Here is a 20,715-nt window from a genome sequence, read left to right as displayed (position 1 = left end):
ATATATATATATATATATATATATATATATATATATATATGTTATTTACATTATAGTTAATATATTATTGTTATCTAATGATGATTAGCCATAGAGACATATCTCCTCCTCTCATATTTATATGTCTTCAAATCTGCATTTGGAACACACCAATAACAATGGCAATATTGTTAAATTTGGAGAAAATGATCCTAGATAATTCAACAATTTGGACCACAAAGTTAATAGATGCTCGGTCACGAGGAAGGATAGGAAGGTGGTGTGGTGGAACTTTGACTTTGCATCGGCTAATATGGGCATCAAATGGGAGCTAATCAGAAATCAGGTCAAAGAAAATGAAGAGGGTAGAATCGAACTGGAGGAGTTGATCGATCTTGCTCTGGTCATTCTCAATGACATTGCTAAGGAGAACCTGGACATGGATGTCATCAACAATGTGAAAAATAGTGTGGTGGACAGCTTTTGTACCACTAAGTGGCTTTTCCATGAAATTCTTGACATCAAACATAGAGTGAGCACTCTAGAAAGGGAGACCTATAGCTTAAAGAACAGGGTCAATGAGGATGAACAAAGCATGAATAGAAGAGTGGAAGAAGTCAATAATAAGACTCATGTGATGGATAGGACAATGCAAGGTATAGTTGATTAGAGCTCTAGCATCCTCAAGGACAATGAGAACATCAAGAGGTTCATTCACTATGCAGACGACCAAACCATTAGCAAGGAGCTGGACCTTGACACCCACAACTTAAAGGATAGGACTTTGGATGAAAGCACAAGGAAGTGCCAAATCCAACACTAGGAAAAAGGACACCCTAGCCCTAGACTAGGAACTTTCTGAGATGAAGGAGGTAGCAGGCAAGCTGTTGGAGCTCGAGATCAACGCAACTGAAATGCTGAGAGACATCATCTAAGCGCTCTGACCTTTTGGGGGTTGCCCTAGTTTTTTGGCATCTCTCCTTGGATTTACTTATGTTTGTTTAGGAGATGTTCTTTGTTTTTGCTTTTTGGCTCTGTCTACAGTCTTATGCATTCTATTGTAGACTGATCTTTGTTATGTTCGAGTTTTAGGGCCCTTTTAAAGTTTGTTTTCCTTAATCAAAAATATTCTTTTGGTAGGCATCAAGGATTTGATGTCAGTTCACATATCAGAAGAATATAAGTATGATGAATATCATATGATTGATGTTTCTTGTTGAAACATACTTCAGATTATATTGAAAGATAGCATCTAACTTGTTGGATATTTGTTGATATACTTATATATGTCATTCTAGGAATATCATACTAAGATGATATCTCTTCATATACTTGAGAGCACAATGTGTCCTATAACAATCTTCCCTAGCTAAGAGGGGGAGTCGGATTGATTCAATTGTGAGATACATTGTTGATGGTAAATCATCATTTAGACAAATATTCTCATATATATATATATATATATATATATATATATATATGGTTATTTACATTATAGTTAATATATTATTTTTATCTAATTATGATTAACTATAGAGACATGTCTCCTCCTCTCATATTTATATGTCTTCAAATCTGCATTTGGAACACACCAATAACAATGGCAATATGTTACATTTGGAGAAAACGATCCTAGATAATTCAACAATTTGGACCTCAAAGTTAGTTGGAATGAATTTACTCTTCATCATGGTTATCACCCTATTCCATTTGGTGATAGTTTTTTACTATACCTTTCCCTCTCATTTTATGTATAGTTCCACCAAATAGGTGCAAAACCTTTAATCATGGTCCTTGCATACTTAACCTTTTTTCTAATTCAACATCATTCAAATCAAAGTAGGTCTCTAAGGAAGCTATCCAATATGTAAGGTCTCAAATAGAAAAGGTAAGCCAAGACAAGACTAAAATCCTAGTCCTTCTATAGTTTAGACAATCTGGTAAAAGAGGTATATGCTTTCAACTCCTCCTATCACCAACAAGGCTTTGCCAATCTCCTACTAGACTCTTCACCTTCCAAGAAACTCACAAAAGCACTCGCTAGGATCTTTCAACTCCCTATCTACAAGGGCATCCCATAATCATGTCATAGGCTTTAGGCAACTCAATCAACCTAGAATCAACTATCTCTAAGATTAAAAGATTTTATTACAAACACCTACAAGGTGAATTTTTTAAACAAACCTTTAAAAGACCTAATTCAATTAGGGCTCCAAATTGAGTACTTGGAAAATAACTCAAAATTTCCCCAAATCACCCCAAGAATAAAATTGATATTATGATACCCATTTAAGATCTCTCCAATATTCTAGAGTCTTAGTTCTCCAAACCACTCCTAAGTGCCTAACCAATAAAGCCCTAATTTTAAGGATTTTAGGCCTAAAATCAAAGTTTGTGTTGTTCCAGGTGCTTTAGGGAAATACCCACATGCAAAATCTTAGAGGTTTTTGTATGAACACCTTCAACATGCATCAAAGAAGTTGTCATAACAATATGGATTCTTTCCCAATCTTCTGATACATTTGGCACCAAATCCTAGTTGCTACTAGTTACAAAACCTTATTTTAAAAGGCCTAGTACTGTATGACTATGGTACAAAGAAAATGTTTTGAGGGTAGCAAAAAATGGTTGGAATGCATCCCTCCCTTGCATGAGTTCCCATGGTTTTAGTATATTCAAAATAAGAGATAGCCCATTAAGCCTAAACCCTCCTTAGGAGCTCAAATATCATAGTTTGAACTAAAACAACATAGAGATCAATGAATCTACTATACCACCAACAATGTTTTATTAATCTACTCCAAATGAAATGAAAAAACATCCTTAGACCACTTCCATAAACAATGAAACCAAATTGGATACTATTCAAGGTAAAGCAATAACTTACATGTTGCAACAGTATGAAATCCACAACAAATCACAATATAATCCTTCATCAATGTGTTCAAATGCCTTCTTAAATCCATTTATAAGCATGGAAGATGGTCTTTTTCCTTCCATGAAAGAATATCCACAAGAAAAGAAAAGGATGATTGTTCACCTTCAAGAAATTGAAAAAATTACAACTTTGCGACTTTGCAATTTTGCAATTTTGTAACATTTATGCATTTTTCAATCCAACCCAAATGGGACCTAAAGAAATATGAATGATGTGTTGCAAAGATATACTAGAACCTAAAAATGAAATATATGTCAAATTCTAACCATATCTGACCCTTTGACCAAGATTAACTCATGTTGCTTAGATGGCTAACATAACCTTATTGTGATAAAAATGTGTCCAAATGACTTCAACTCAACATGAAATGAATTCAACATATTCTAAACATAAAATACATCCTCATATTGACCCATACACAAAATTTGAATAGAAATGTTGAGGATCATCAATGTTGGCCCTACACCAAAAACAAAGTGAGTATTCCAAAGTGAAGTTTTGTTAACCCCAAGATAGAGCTCGACTCTACTTATGCAAAATGTATAACCCCAACCTTGAAAGAAGTGTCTTAACAAAAAGGTTCCCACATTCTTCCTCCTATGAACCATAATGATAGTTGTGATCACTTTGGGCTTGTGGTTTCTACATCATTGTTTTCCTTCCTGCCACACTTAATGGATGTCTCGTACATCGCTCATTGTGTCTATTATAACTACCTTGATGTGACTTGGTGTTGTCACATGGTGCTTTCAGTGCCTATCTACTTGTGAAATAGCCAATAGAGTGTCCTCAATCACCGCTAGCCCAAAATGGCAATCGAGGAGAAGCTAGTTCTTAAAATGAAAACATGGATGACACAAAACAAAAAAATCGGTTGAACAAATGAGACATTTACATGCAAGAATGTCCCAACAATAATAAAGAGAAAAAAAAATTGTGCTAGGAAAATTCTAGGCTACCATTTGGACAATCAAACGGGATGAAAAAACGCATTACTTGGGACCATGACAAAAAATATTACTTACAATGGTCATTAATGGTAAAGGCTAGATTGCTAGTGGTACAACTAAGAACTAGATCTCATCACTTAATGTATGAGATAGGTAGATAAATGGTTCCTAAAGAGGGTTGGGAAGGAAGGTTGTTTACTTTCTATAGCAAAGGGGTTGTATAAACTAAATTATGACAAATTTTTTTAATGTGTCCAAGATATTTATGGTCAATATGGGAATATCTTGAAAGAATTTTGTGTAAAGCACCTTTTTAAAGAAGCAAAGATTCATAAACTATTAGTTTCTTGATAAACATTCACACCCGAAGAGATGACATAATTAAGAACATGAAGATGATTTAGGATTGGATTCTCAATCCCTTAGGTGCTTGGCCTCATGGATATTATTGAAATTTCTTCATTCATTCATTCATCCATCTCTAAGCCCAAGGAATTCCTAGGATGCCACGTTGTTGAAAAGTGGCATCTTCCAACACAAACTATGGTATCTCTGCCTTTTCTCTTAGAATTTCTAAAGCCAATACATGTAGTACACTGGTAGTTTGTTAAAGCTTCCTTTCCATTGATCCTCCAAATTCTTGAAAGAGGAAACCACATGGTATCCTCACGCATCTTTGCAAAAATGAGATTCACTATGTTTACTAGGAACTACATAATGTTCACACGAAGAATTTAAATCTACAAAGCCATTTGAGCAAGGAGGCATCTATCCAAGCATCAAAATATAAAATTTTACCAAAGAAAAAAATTATTTTATTTTTTTACTATTGTTAGTAATGTTTAGATTGTGATAGTTGGATAGTTCCTCACCTCTAATAACACTAAAACAAAGAATATGTCATGGAACCTCTTTAAAAGTATGAATTGTAGCTTAGCTAAAGGCTGCTATAAATAAATGTACAATATCGTTACTTTTTTTAATTGCATAGAAGCCTTGATCCCTTCCTCTTCATTTATCGTCTTTATCTCTTGCATTTCTACATTGTCAAAATAATTTATAGACAAATCTTTAGCTGTCCTCTAAGATATAATTTGTAGAATTCAAAAAGCATGCTATATGAGTGCTAGCTAACATATTGCTGATTATGAAGTTAATTCTCCTTTGAGGATTCACAAAGAAGTTTGGGGAACAAAATTTCAAACATATAAGGCTCAAATTAACAAGAAAGAGCTTGGACTATATGTCCGCCCTCCCTTGTAATATTTTGACAAGAAATTTGTGTCACTCAACATTTCTAGAAAGGAAACAACATTACCCACTCTTCAAGTTATATTTTATTTTTTCCTTTCTGTTGACTTGCATAGTAAGTTTTGTATATTATTTCTCTTCATTGCTACACTTCCATCTATAAATGTTTTGACATAACAGATTGCTGAAAATAGTCAACTTTTCTCTCATTGCTACAAAAGAGAGATTGGAAAAAGTATGGTTTGTACAAACAGTTGTATTTTCTCACCGACAAGACCGACTAGTCTGCTTAACTCCATTGAATGGCTCCTTTCTGAAAGAAACTTGCCTTCTAGTTGTACAAAGGATTTTTTGCCCTTTGATAATGGCATTGGTAACATATCTTTGTACTTTCTAGTATCTTTCCTCAAATTTCTTGCAAAATTAGCTTCAAGTTCTTCATCTTCATCATCATCAGGTTCATCCTCAACCTTCGCTACTAAACAACAAAAGACAAAAAAGTACCAAAAAAATGTTCTTTAGTAAATGTTTGTACATCATACACTTCTTCAATAGCCAAAACTTTATCATTGTAATTGTTAGGTAATGGCATCAAAATCTTATCCATAAAGTCTTCATCGGTTATATTGTCATCTTGATCCTTGATTTCATTACTTGCACTCTCAACTCTTTGGAAGTAACTCTCGATACCTTCACCATCTTTCATTCTAAAATTTTCATTGTCTATTAGCAATCAACTTCCTAGATAATTTAACTCTTGCATTTTCTCCATAGAACCCTTTCAGCTTTTCCCATACTTCATAAGAAATCTTCAAAGAAGTAACTTCAGCAAGTTCTTATTTAGATAAAGCACTAGTAATATCATACCTTTCCTTCTCATTTTCCTCATACACTTCAATCTCATGATTTGTCTACAAGCCATTTGTAGGGAACACATACATTGTCTCCACATGCTTCCAAGTTTTGTAACTTCCAACCAATACGAAGTATCATTTCGTCTGATCTTTCCATCAACTATAATTTAATCCATCAAACATAGGGATATTCAATTGTGTGCCATAGGATCTTCCTCAATTGTGTGCCTCTGCAAATTCTAGTTAAGAATTGTTTGCACTTCCCCAAGCAATTTGTCTATGTAGTTTACACCTTCATTACAATTGAACACACTTACATGAACATATATGCACAAACACGCTTGCATGCTTGCATTATATATATATATATATATAAGAAGGGACATGTCACCTTGAGCAATACAACGATCCTAAAGCACAACTACATGCTACAACAATCTTTAGTGCAAACAAATATGATGAGCATGCTATGCATAACTGTTGGGACTAAAATTGTCCACATGCTTGACAAAGGATAGTCCCAAAACATACGCTTCGTGCAATCACCAAGATTATCCAAAGAACCGTTGAGATATGAAATAGTGAAACAATTAATACTCAGCTAACGGTCATGAACAATACATGAAGCAAGGATTATGAAAGATAATTAATGCATAGCCAACCGATACACCTCACTTGCTAGAAACCAATTGGTTTATAGCCATTGATGCACCAAAGAAACACCAGAGGTTGGGATAAGGATGTTGACACTAATGAAAATCATGTTGACATCAATAATCATCAAATGATAACCATCAACCTCACATTTTAACATCTTCCCTGCTGACAAATGGCCTCTTCCTACACAAAACTAGGGAAACCACATGGTATTCTCACACATCAATGCAAAAATAAGATGCGCCAAGTTTCGTATGAATTACACCATGTTGCCAAGAGGCTTGCTCTAATACAGACCTGTTCATTTAAAGAATTTTAAAATGTGAGCCACTTGAACAAGGAGGCACTATCCAGCCATCAAAATCTAAATTTTTACCAAAAAAATACTTTTTTAATTTTATTTTTTTACTATTCTTTGTAAAATTTAGAATTTGATAGCCTCCAATGAGGACAAAGCAAAGAATGAGCCATGGGGCTTCTTTAAAAATATGAAATGTAGCTTAGCCCTAAGGTCACTGTAAATAAATGTATAGTATTATTAATTTAAGAATACTTAGAATCTGATAGCCTAGCCTCCGATGAGGACAAAGCAAAGAATGAGCCATGGAACTTCTTTAAAAATAAGAATTATAACTTAGCTCTAAGGTTGCTATAAATAAATGTACACTATCATTTTTTTTTTGTACATCTTTGTCTCTACCTCGTCTATTTCTAGATTGTCAATTAATTTATAGATAGATCTTTAGCTACCCTCTAAGATTTTTTTTGTAGAATTTAGAAAGCATGCTCTAGGAGTGACAACTAACATAATACTGATAATGGAGTTAATCATCCTTCAAGGAATCATGAAGAAAGATGTGTAGGGAACAAATTTTCAAACATATAAGGCCCAAATGCACAACGAAGAGCTTGGACTGTATGTACACCCTCCCTTACAATGTTTTGATAGGAAATTTGTGCCGCTAGGCATTTCTAGAAAGGAAGCAACATTACCCACTCTTCAAAATATATTTTATTTGATCATTTCTCCTGAATTGCATACTAAGTTTTGTATCTTATTTGTCTACATTGATACACTTCCATCTGTAAATGTTTTGAAATAAAAGAGAGACTGATAAAAGTATGGTTTGTACCAACAGCTAATTTTTTTTGCAGAAGAGATTGACTATTAGAAGTCTGCTTAACTCCATCGAATAGCTCCTTTCTGGAATACACTCACCTTCTTGTTGTACAAAGGATTTATTTTGCCCTTTGATAATGGCGTTGGTAACGAGAAGGGGGAGAAAAAAACTTATATTTGGTATGATTGAATGATAGGCTATATAGGCCTTGAGACATAATTGTTGTCAGAAAACATCTAGGAGGTCTCATGGATGATCAAGAGAAAATTTCTTTTCACACTATGTTGTGAGATATATGCATCAATTGTACATTTTGTGAACATGTTTATGTTATAAAGGTAGGCAGAAAACCCATACATATTTTAAGTAGCATGGTTATATGCCACTGCAAACTCATGTCTCTTGGCTCATGTCTCTGTACTTGTACTTTCCATTCTCAAACCCTCATTTTCCTGCCAAAGATCCTTTGTTTGAACCCTTGTGAGAAGTTAGTCTTTACATTTATTCTTGTGAATATAGTTGCCATCATTGCTCTAGAGTCTAAAACTTTCTTTTCCATCTACCTAGTTACTGTCAATATCATCTTTGTTCCAAGTGCTTTGAAAAATGATGGCAAAAAGAGTATGTTTCAATTCTAAGCGGATTGAAATGGCAATCACTTTAAAAGCTCAAATAAAAAACAACATAAGGTGCTCATAACTCCAAATACTGCCTTGAGTAGTACCTTTGTCTGCATAGTTTCAATACCTCACACATGTTTTGACTCATTCTTTTCTTGCATAATTCCAAAACATTATAAATATATTTTGCGCCAGTCTTACATCCTTTAAAAAGACTTGCAAAAAATTCTCTTTCATTTGATATACGATTGAACCCAATTTTAATCATTGATATTTATTTCAATACATGCGACTTTGCAAATTAAATTATAAATGTGATCGAGTGACCAACTCACTAGCATTTTTATCGGTTGCTTGGTCAACAATGCTCGATTGACATTTATTTTTAAGTAAAAGAGGGATAAAAATTTTATTGAATACCAAAGAGAACAACACAAGAAACAAAGAGAACTACAGAGCTTTATCCTGGTCCACAAGTTGAACCAGCATCTGAGATAAATCAAGGGGAAGCATCCTATGATCAACAATGTTCCAAGCCGGCCCATGCTCAGAGGCCCATTTAGCTAGACAATCAGCCACACTGTTCAACTCACGAAGATATGCATAAAAGACACAGAATCCAGAAAATTGCATAACTGAATGATCTGCTGAATACGCAGAGCCAAATGCCAATCCACATGCACAAGGTTCCTTCTATTCAATAAATTCACAACCACCTACGAGTCAGTCTCACAGATAATTCTTTTCTAGCCACATTGACAGCACTGTTCCACTGCAACCAAGATAGTCAGGGCTTCCATGAGGTTATTAGTTTGGTAACCCTTGTATATAGAAAAAAAAAGTTGAATATCACCAGAACTATCATGCCCAACTCCCCCAATACCAATCGGATCAGGATTTCACCGAGAAGAACCATCGATGTTGATTTTAAGAACGCTCGCCTCAAGAGGATACCAATGCCCCTCACAATTAACACGCTGAGCGTGTTGCCTAGCTTTATTCCCAAAACGGTTGTGGGGGACCGAGGAAGTGTTGCCCTGAAGAGGAAAGGAAAGGCGTGAGTAAATACCAGCATCTCTAGGATCAAAACCTCCACCAATGTCACATTTAGCTAAGAGTATTTCATGAAGAGAATTAACAATTTTCCCCCATAGGTGCCTAATCTCAAACTACACATCATGAAAGACCCTCCTATTCCTCTCAAGCCAAACATGCCATAAAATAAGGGAAGGGCCAATAGTCCAAGCAAACTGAAGAAAAGAGGAAGGAGGATGGCCCAAACGGTCCCAAAATTTAGACAAAAAGGAAACATGTCAGCACGTGCATCCCCACACACTCCACCAGAAGTGCCAAATCTGTTTGGCAAAGGGGCACTGGAAGAAAAGGTGAGCAATAGTCTCTTCACTATTGCGGCATAAAACACAGATCGAAGGCCCCTGGAAGCCTTGCTTGTAGAGATTCTCCCAAGTAAGACAATGATTGTAAACCAGAATCTAAAGGAAAAAGTTACATTTAGGTCATGAAAAACTATTTTAAACTTTCTTCCACCAAGAGACCTCCACCTCGCCAAAAGGTTGCTTTGTCAACGCAAGGTACCCTGAAGAAACATAATACTTTCCAAAAGAAGCACCTCCCCAAGCCAAAACATCAGGATCCTACAGAGAGCTACACTCCCTAGAAGCCAATATCTGAGATAGTTCCAATCGATCCCCCAAAGAGCCACCCAGCGGCCAATCAGAAGAATTCTTCCATCTGTAACCCACAGCAAAGCCCAAGTTATAAGCCTCCTTATAATGAGCCACCTTATTCCATCCAAAAAAAAGGAAAAAATCACAAAGAGCCTGCATGTTTGGATGAGAGGATAAGAGAGGAGGATGCCCATTCCAAGAATCACTCCAAAATAGAGCCTTAGTGCCTTTGTTACAAATCCAAAATAAACTTCTCTTCACCTAGTGAGCACCAATCTTGAGGGTATTCCACACCATAGAGACTCTTCCCTCAAGAGAAAACCTGGAAATATCTGAAGGTTCAACACCAGGTAAATACTTGTGTGACAGGATACGGGCCCAAAGTTGAGACTAACTAGAACACTAGCGCAAATAGAGCTTGGCAGCAAGAGCTTGACTGCACAAGATAGCAGAATGAAGGCTGAGGTTTCCTTCCTTTTTTGGCCTACAAACGGTATCCCAATTGATGATGCTCCATTTGGTATTTTGCAAATTGCCAGTCCAAAGAAATTGGTGAGAGAGAGCATCAAATTCCTTAAGAAAATAAATCGGGGCGGCCTAAACCATGCTTCTGTATATGGGAAGGTCCTGAATCACAAATTGTAGGAGTGTCACCCTGCCAGCAGTAGAGAACCACCTATGAGTCCAATGGTTGAATTTTTGTTGAAGTTTGTCGAGCAAGCTTTGCTAGAAAAGCCTAGGCTGTCTACCCACCACAATAGGGACCCCCAAGTAAGTTAGAGGGAGAGACTTAATCTGAAATCTCATGATATTAGCAATCCTCTACTAGATAGGCTCAGAGTGTTGAAAAAAAAAATAGAGGACTTGTGGTCATTAATTTTCTGCCCAAAGACAACCAAATAAGTATCCAAGGTGAGTCGAAAGGCTTTAGCTTCCAGAATTTGAGCTCTCCCAACAAGGGTTGTACCATCAACAAACTAGAGGTGGGAAAGAGTGCGCAAACCATTTCCCCATTGCCATCCTTGAATCAAATTTTGGGAAACATGAAACTTGATAAGTCTACCAAGTCCCTCAACCATAATGATAAACAAATAAGGAGAGAGGGGATCTCCCTGGCCAAGACCTCTAGATGCCCCCAAAAAGCTCTGACGGTTCACCATTAAGAAGGACCGAGAAGGAAGGAGTAGTAACACAACTAAGAACCCATCTAACCCATTCGTGACTAAAGCCAAAAGCTAGAAGAACTTTCCACAAGAAATCCCAATTGACTCTGTCATAAGCCTTAGCCATATCAAGCTTAATGAACATAGCATGTTCCCTGGAAGTACACATAGAGTGAATAGCTTCGGAAGCAATAACCACCCCATCCAAAATTTGTTTTCCCGCCACAAAACCCCCTTGTTCCTCAAAGATAACCATGGGAAGCCAAACTTTAAGCCTCTCTGCTAGGAACTTAGTAATGATTTTATAGACCACGTTACACAGAGCAATGGGCCTAAAGAAGTCCAACTGATTAGCCTCTTCCTTCTTCGGAATAAGGACTAAGAAAGTAGCATTCAAGGCTCGGAGCATTTCTTTGTTGGAATAGGACTCCTGAACCACATCGAAAAGGTCATGATTGATAATATCCCAAAATTCTTGAAAGAATTCAATAGGGAAGCCATCAGGCCCCAGAGCTTTGCCTTTCTGCAAGCTGAAGATCACCCCCTCCAAGTTAGACCTACTAATTGGCCTCATAAGAGAGTCATTCATCTCCCTGGTCACAACAGAGGGAATACAGGACAGGATTGTATTCTCCTCAATCTCTGCTAAAGGTAAATCATCTTAAAAGAGAGTAGAGTAAAACTAAATAGCTTCCCTGGATACAGCTTGAGAGGAGGTTAGACGCGTCCCATCAGAAGTAACAAGAGAAGAAATGTAACTCCTGTTACGTCGAGCTTGCACTGACTTATGGAAAAATGTGGTGTTCTTGTCCCCTTCCTGAAGCCAATCAACTCGAGCCATTTGTTTCCAATAAATTTCTTCTCTAAGATCCCACTCAGCTAAATCAGTAGAAGTTTAGGCATCTACTATGCCAGGAGCTTTAGAAAACCCCAGATCCTGAATCTGCCTAGTAATAACATCAAGACGATCTTGAGCCCTCTTCTTCATAATGTGGAGATTACCAAAAAAATTCCTGTTCCAATGCTTCAACTTCCTTTTAACATATTGAAGTTTTTTAGAGAAGGAGAACATAGCAGTGCCATAGGCAAGGCCTCCCTGTCTCCACCAGTGAGCCATTAAGTCATGAAAAGAAGAGTCTCGAAACCACATCGGCTGAAACTTAAAGGGAGGCTTCTTGGGGACAACAACATAACTAGCTGTGAGCTTAATAGGCCAGTGGTCAGAACCTCTCCAATCAAGAATTTTAGAAGAGAGAGAAAGAGAGCCACAATTCCAAAAGCAAGAAACAAGGAACCTGTCCAAGCGTTCTAAGATGGCATCATTTCCAACCCTTTGATTGTTCCAAGTAAAGAGCCGGTTGAGAGGTTTGACATCAGAGAGATGTAAAAGATCAATATTTTGTCAAAGAAGCTCAGAAGGACCCAAGCGAGCCAGCCCACCCCTCTTCTTCTCCAGCCTAAGAATAGAGTTGAAATCTCCAGCCACAATCCAAGGCAAGAAAGTATGACAACTTCTTACATGCCTAATATGTTCCTAGAGCTTGAGCTTGCCTAGGAGATCAATAGGAGCATACACATTAGTAACAAGAATCATCTCTCCAGTTTCTAGAAAGGATGCAACCATTGAGATAGCCGAGAGGCAAGAGACCTAGTAAAGTGGCGTAACTTTCCTAGGATCCTAGCAAATGGCAAGACCACCAAAGCTCCCCAAAGCACCAACACACTGACATTGGCCTAGAAACCAAATTTTAGGAGCACATCTAAACATGGAGTCCACTAAAAGCTTGGTCTCATGGATACAAAGGATATTCGGAGAATGATCAACCACCAGCTCATGAATAGCTTTTTGTCTGAGGATGCTATTCAACCCCCTCACATTCCATGAGAGAATAATAATTGAGTAGAGTGGAGAAAAGGCTCATCCAAGGTCCTGACAACCCTAGACTCTACCAGTAAATCTCCTGTGAGTTTAATTTTTTCCTGATCCTGCTTTCGCCCAACTCGAGGAAGTAGCAAAAGAGACTTTCTTAAATGGTTTTTGCATCAGGCCCAACACAAGAGAAGATCCCTTTCCTTTACCAGAGGCAAACACATCTTTAACCAAATCTACCAAAAGAACATCCTTTTCCTGTGGAGCAAGAGAAACCACAAGGGCACTAGACTTAGGGCCAATAGAAGTCTCTGGCAACTGCTGAGCTACAACATCCTGGTTGCCACTAAGAATAGAACTACTCCCTTCTGAACCAATAGCTACACACTGAGCCTCTATAGGAATACCTTCTTCTATGACCATGTTGTCAAGAACCTGAAAACGATTGAACCTTAAGTCCACTTGCCAATCTAGATGAGATCACTTCTGACCCCGCCCCTTAGCATGGTTTCAAGCCGGGATAAAACCATCCTTATCAGGACCGGTAGTACTGGATGGCCCTTGCCCCTGACTTGAAGTGTTCATTTGAGCTTTCCCTTTACCTGTACGATCAGTCTGAACATTCCCTTTTCCAGTACTAACAATTTGACCATTCCCTACCATCATTGGCCATCCTTGGGCCAGAGAACCCACCAGGGGTACCATTGGCTTCAAAGGCTTGAGGGCATTGGCGCTGTAAATGACCATACGCATGACAAACGCAGCAACGCAAGGGAATAGATTCATAGTCTAGTTGTTGGATCCAAAAAGAGCCTAGGCAAATTTCTAAAGAATCTAGCAAAGGATTATTGTAATGTCCCCTCTTTAGTTCGACATGGCATTGATCATGGATTTTCCTATTCCAGACTCTCGTAGGCAAATGGTGTGGAAAGAGAGTCAATTCTGCGGATCAGATAGTCATATCTTGCTCTTGAAGAAGTGTTAAGAGGTTATATTTTATCATTATGTGATATTGGGGCCCACATGTTATAATTTTAATTTGAGTTGCACTTTTTATTTTATAAAATTACTTTATTATAAAAAAGTGCATTATAATGGGAAATTATAAAGGATGTTTCTAGAAGTTCTAGCAACTTCTTAGAAAAGTGAATAAATAGAGGGTTGGGCCTCTCATTTGGACATGCTTGGATTGGAGAACTCTTCTACTTCTTCATTGTGAAGACATTTGTGGACTTTGGATCTGCAAATTACTCGATCTTTGGGAACGAATCACTCCCTTGGATTGGCGACTTTGAGGGTGTGAAATATCACCTGAATTGTTGCATAATTGGAGTTGGTATTCAGCCATCTCATTGGAGCTTATTGAGAATTCGTTGTTAGGGTTTGTTTTTGGTTGGAATAAGGATTTCAGATTTGCCCTATCATTGGAGAAGCATTTGACAAGAGTTTGAAGATAGAATAAGTGCATTTTTCAGAATTGGCAAAGCAGGGTTCAGAACCACATAATTGCTCATATCTCCTCAACCCCTAGGAGTTATTTTTTTATGGTTTTACAGGGTTACTACCTAACCCTAGGCGCCCATTTTCCTTGCATTTGGGGGTCCCAAAACCCTAATATTATTTTATTTCAGCAGCCGTACAGGTACGGCCCTGCTAGTTTGGGCAGCAGCAGCAAATTAAGGACAGTTTGGGGGTGCGGTTGGAGGTCTTCATCAACGATCTGCAGCAAAACGTGGTGTTCTTCAAACCAGGTTCTTGCATTCTGAAATATATGTCAATTTTTGGGTAAATTTGTTGTCATACAGTCATTGTAATAATCAGTCCAGAATTGGTAATAAAATAATTTCAGAATTTATTGCATTGTGATTGAAATATAGTTCAATGGCTTTATATATATTGTAATTCTGTGATTATATTCTGAAAGTATCAAATCTGAAATTACCATATTCTGAATATTGTTACTGTTACACGCCAAGTGTTTGACAAAATTCCCAAGTTCAGTTTGAGGGTTTCTGTGGCCTTTATAGAGAGGATCATTATAGTGGTATCAGAGCCAAAGTCCTGCCATCCTGTAGGGAATTTGGAACAGCTGGGGAAGTGTTTGACAAAATGTCAAAACACTAAAATCAGAGCATGCGACAGAGGCCTTATAATTTCCGCAATACCAAAGCAAGACAAGATAGGATTTCAGACCTACAGAGCGAACAGTCTAGCTCATCTATCCAGGTGGACATAGAATCCAGTCATACTGACACAAGGGAGGTATTCTTTGATCAAGACTACGACTACAATATGGAAAGAGGTGGGAATATTGGTCCAGATCAGCGAGAGGAGAGATTTTTACAGTTATTAGACACTTTGGCATAGGGACAGCGATTAGCAGAACAGAGAGCACAGGAACAAAACCAGAGAATGGAGCTTATGATGCAGATGATGGCTCGACAAATGGGGTTGAACGCTAACATAGGTGGAGGAAATAATCAGAATGGTCACAATCAGAATGGGAATAATCAGGATGAGATACATAATGGAGGCGAACAAATTGGGAACAATTTCGGTCATGCCCCCCAGCAAGCTAGGACAGTGAGTTCGAGGCCTATGATTCCTACGTTCCTTCCTAGAGCTCCAGAGCAGCCGGTACCAGAACCCCAGATCACTGACATACAGGATCAGCTAAGGAGAGATTGGGAAGCAGGAGGTCCATTTTTTACAGCTGCAATCACCTTTAGAGAGTATATGGATGTGCGGATGAAGCATATGCCCCGTGGACAAGACAGGACTCAGAACTATGAGCTACGAAAGAAAGTAGGCAAACTACAGTTACCATATTATGATGGCTCGGGGAAGTCTACAGCAAGAGCTTGGGTTCAAAAGCTTGACACATACTTTCAATTGAACCCTATGTCTGAGGAAGAAGCTATTAAGTATGCAGCAATTCACCTGGATGGGTTAGCACACGAATGGTGGCATCATGGTATGATCACTATGGGTCATGCACACATTACCTCATATGTGGAGTTTACGGAGAGACTGATTGAACGTTTTGATAAGAAAGATCCAGAACTCCATTTCAAGGAATTAGCCCAGCTTAAACAGTGGGGCTCATTGGAAACATACATTTCAGAGTTTCAGAAACTTGCAGTGTTAGTAACAGATGTATCTGAACGAAGGCTATTGGTTTTATTTATGGATGGGTTAGTTGATCCGTTGAGAGGGTGGATTAAAGCTCTCAACCCTCCCACTTTGCAGGAAGCCATTAAGAAAGCTCGTGACATGGATTCCTCTTCAGCTTCTAAAAATAAATTTCAGGCAAAGAGTTTCCCTTCAGAAAAAGATAAGGACAGGAAACCCTTTCATAGAGAGGCACAGCTACCTAAGGAAGAAAGTAAGAGGCTGGACAAGGAGACACTTAATGACTTGCGTAGGAAGAAGCTATGCTTCTATTGCAAAGGCTCGTATGAGTACGGCCATGACTGTCCTATGAGGCCAAAAGGGAAGGCCAACCAGGCAATGTGGGCTTATTACGAAGGCTCAGATTCAGATGGTTCAAAACATCATGATGAGGATCCTGATGAAGCAGAGGGAGAGTAGGAGATAGACAGTGCAGGGCAAAGGCAGGAAACAGAGCTACATTTACAGGAAGCACGACTGTCTAGTATCCAGAGAGAGGGATCTTTCAGACTTCGGGGAGTCTTGGCTGGGCAGAAGGTTATTACATTGTTGGACACAGGTGCCACGCATAATTTCATTGATGCACGATTCGTAGAGAAGCGTGGACTCATTACTGAGGAATTCGAGGGACTAAGAGTCAAGGTAGCTGATGGATACACTCTTCGTTGTGACAGGATGGTACGAGACTTACCTTTGCGCTTGAACAACTATGAGTTTAAGGCGGACTATCATGTGGTCAACATGGGTGACATGGACATAGTACTTGGAATGCAGTGGCTACATTCATTGAAGGTGGTTACCCTAAGATTAGAGGATATGGAGATACAATTCGAAATGAATGGTAGGACTCATGTGCTAAAGGCTATCCGTAATGGAGACATCAGGACTATCTCATTTAGGCGGCTGGAGAGATTAACTAGGCATAATGATATAGAGTGGGCAGCAGTTTGTACCTTGATACCTACACAGGAGGAGCAACATAAGGCGGAATATCATCCTGATATTCAGAAGTTGAGGATTAAGTACGAAAAGGTATTCAGTGAGATTCCACCAGGCAGGCCACCGGACAGAGGTATTGAGCATATTATTGAACTGGAGGAAGGTGCTAAACCTATCATGATCACACCATATCGACATCCAAAGCGACTCAAGGATGAGATCGAAAGGACCATTGAGGAGTTGCTAGCTATGGGGCACATCCGACCTAGTAAGTCACCTTTTGCATCTTCTGTTGTTTTGGTAAAAAAGAAGGATGGAACGCTTCGGATGTGTATTGATTACAGGGCATTAAATAAGAGAACCATTAAGAACAGGTATCCTATTCCTCGCATTGATGAGTTGATAGATGAATTGCATGGGGCCTGTTATTTCACGAAAATTGATTTGAGATTAGGATATCACCAGATCAGAGTCCGTGAACAGGATATTGAGAAAACTGCTTTCAGATGTCATTGTGGGCACTTTGAGTTTGTAGTCATGCCTTTCGGCCTGACCAATGCACCTGCCACTTTCCAGTCCACTATGAATAGAGTTTTCCACCATCAGTTGAGGAAATTCGTGCTGGTGTTTTTTGATGACATTTTGATCTATAGCCGATCATGGCAAGAGCATCTAGAGCATTTGGAGACGGTGTTGAGCATTCTACAGAAGGAGTCCTTGTATGCAAAGGAGTCCAAATGTGACTTAGGGATGACCGAGCTGTTATATTTAGGACACATCATTAGTGCCGAGGGAGTGCGGATGGATCCTGAAAAGATTCGCGCTATTGTTGATTGGCCTCCACCAGAGAACCTTACACAGATAAGGGGGTTCCTTGGTTTATGTGGTTTTTATCGCAAGTTTGTCAGTGGCTACTCACGACATGCAGCTCCCATGACAAATATACTGAAAAAAGGGGAATTTGTGTGGACTCAGAAGGCACAGGACTGTTTTATGAGATTTAAGGAGATAATGACTACGTGCCCAGTTCTAGCATTACCTGATTTCACGAAGCCATTTGAGCTTCAATGTGATGCATCTGGAGAGGGAGTAGGTGCTGTACTTATGCAGAATAAGCACCCCATAGCTTATGAAAGAAGGAAGCTCAGAGGCCCTGAGCGTTCATTCAGTATATATGATAAGGAGATGTTGGCCATCATGCATGCTTTGGCCAAATTCAGACAATATCTTGTGGGTAGCAAGTTTTGCATTAAAATTGATCATAACAGTCTGAGGCATTTCTTGGGACAGCAGGACCTGAATGATCGCCAACAAAAGTGGGTAAGTAAGTTGCAGGCATATGATTTTGACATCTCATATGTCAAGGGAACTCAGAATGTTGTTGCAGATGCTCTATCTCGAAGGCCACACCTCACTCTTATGGTTCAGATATCAGAGGATTGGCGACACTTGATTATAGCAGAGTATGGCAGGGATACATGGGCCTCCGATATAGTAGAGGGAACAGTGATTGATACCAGATACACACTTGTGGATGATTTGATCATTTACAAGAACAGGATTTACCTAGTCCCAGGATCGAAGGTTAAGCAACTGATTATGAGAGCACTTCACAACTCACCGACAACAAGCCATCCCGGGTACTTCAAGACTTACAAGTCAGTTCGAGAGTGGTTCACTTGGAAAGGGCTGAAAGCTGATGTTTTGCAGTATGTTCGAGAGTGTCTTGTTTGCCAGCAAAACAAACAAGAACACAGCTATCCGGCAGGGCTCCTACAGCCACTTCCGATTCCCGACAGGAAGTGGGAATGCATCTCCATGGACTTTATCACAGGTTTGCCCAAGGTACAAGGACGAGATTGTATTTATGTGGTGGTAGATAGATTAACGAAATATGCTCATTTCTTTCCTATCACCACTACACATTCAACAGCTCAGGTGGCAGAGGTTTTCTTTTGGGAGGTTTTCAGATTGCACTTCTTGCCTCAGAACATTGTGATTGATAGGGATAGCCGTTTCATGAGTCACTTTTGGCAGGAGGTATTCCGGTTATGTGGCACGGAGCTTACACCCAGCACTAGCTATCACCCACAAACCGATGGTCAAACAGAAATTGTGAACAAATGGGTGGAAGGGTATTTAAGGAATTATGTGGCAGCTCAGCAGCGAGCTTGGGTCAGATGGATATATCTCTGCGAGTATTGTTACAATACTACATATCATATGACTATACGGATGACACCCTTCATGGCACTTTACGGTTATGAAGCACCTAGTTTCTTGGATTTGTTGTTGAGCGACAGCCGGGTACCCAGTGCAGGTGAATTATTACAGGAGAGTAAGGATATAGTTGCTACCCTCAAAGACAATATTGCAAGAGCTCAGAACCAGCAGAAGCAGTATGCAGGCCAGAAGAGAACTGAGCGTAGTTTTGAGGTAGATGATATGGTTTACCTCATGTTGCAGCCATACAGGCAATCTACTCTTAAGAAGAGTGGGGCAGAGAAACTTAAGCCACGCTATTATGGACCATTCAGGATTATCAGGCGAGTTGGTGAAGTGGCTTATGAGTTGGAGCTTCCCGCAGACAGCAGAGTGCACAATGTGTTTCATGTGTCACGCCTCAAGAAGGCGTTGGGTCAGAATGTGGTGCCTTCTGCAGTATTACCTCCTTTAGACGATGAGGGAAAATTGATTTTAGTACCAGAATCCATCCTGGAGAGCAGAGAAAAGCAGCTTCGTAGAAGGGTGATCAGAGAATACTTGGTTAAGTGGAAAGATTTACCTGTTGAGGACGCTACTTGGGAGGGGGAGGCTATTTTGCAGCACCCGGCGTTGAGATTGCTTGAGGCCAAGCAATTTCAGGAGGGGCGGACTGTAATGTCCCCTCTTTAGTTCGACATGGCATTGATCATGGATTTGCCTATTCCAGACTCTCGTAGGCAAATGGTGTGGAAAGAGAGTCAATTCTGCAGATCAGATAGTCATATCTTGCTCTTGAAGAAGTGTTAAGAGGTTATATTTTATCATTATGTGATATTGGGGCCCACATGTTATAATTTTAATTTGAGTTGCACTTTTTATTTTATAAAATTACTTTATTATAAAAAAGTGCATTATAATGGGAAATTATAAAGGATGTTTCTAGAAGTTCTAGCAACTTCTTAGAAAAGTGAATAAATAGAGGGCTGGGCCTCTCATTTGGACATGCTTGGATTGGAGAACTCTTCTACTTCTTCATTGTGAAGACATTTGTGGACTTTGGATCTGCAAATTATTCGATCTTTGGGAACGAATCACTCCCTTGGATTGGCGACTTTGAGGGTGTGAAATATCACCTGAATTGTTGCATAATTGGAGTTGGTATTCAGCCATCTCATTGGAGCTTATTGAGAATTCGTTGTTAGGGTTTGTTTTTGGTTGGAATAAGGATTTCAGATTTGCCCTATCATTGGAGAAGCATTTGACAAGAGTTTGAAGACAGAATAAGTGCATTTTCAGAATTGGCAAAGCA

This window comes from Cupressus sempervirens, chromosome 4, assembly GCF_028749045.1.
Source record: "Cupressus sempervirens isolate cs-2001-9-10 chromosome 4, ASM2874904v1, whole genome shotgun sequence".
In the NCBI taxonomy this organism is placed as follows: Eukaryota; Viridiplantae; Streptophyta; class Pinopsida; order Cupressales; family Cupressaceae; genus Cupressus; species Cupressus sempervirens.
Note: the sequence above shows the minus strand (reverse complement) of the source record.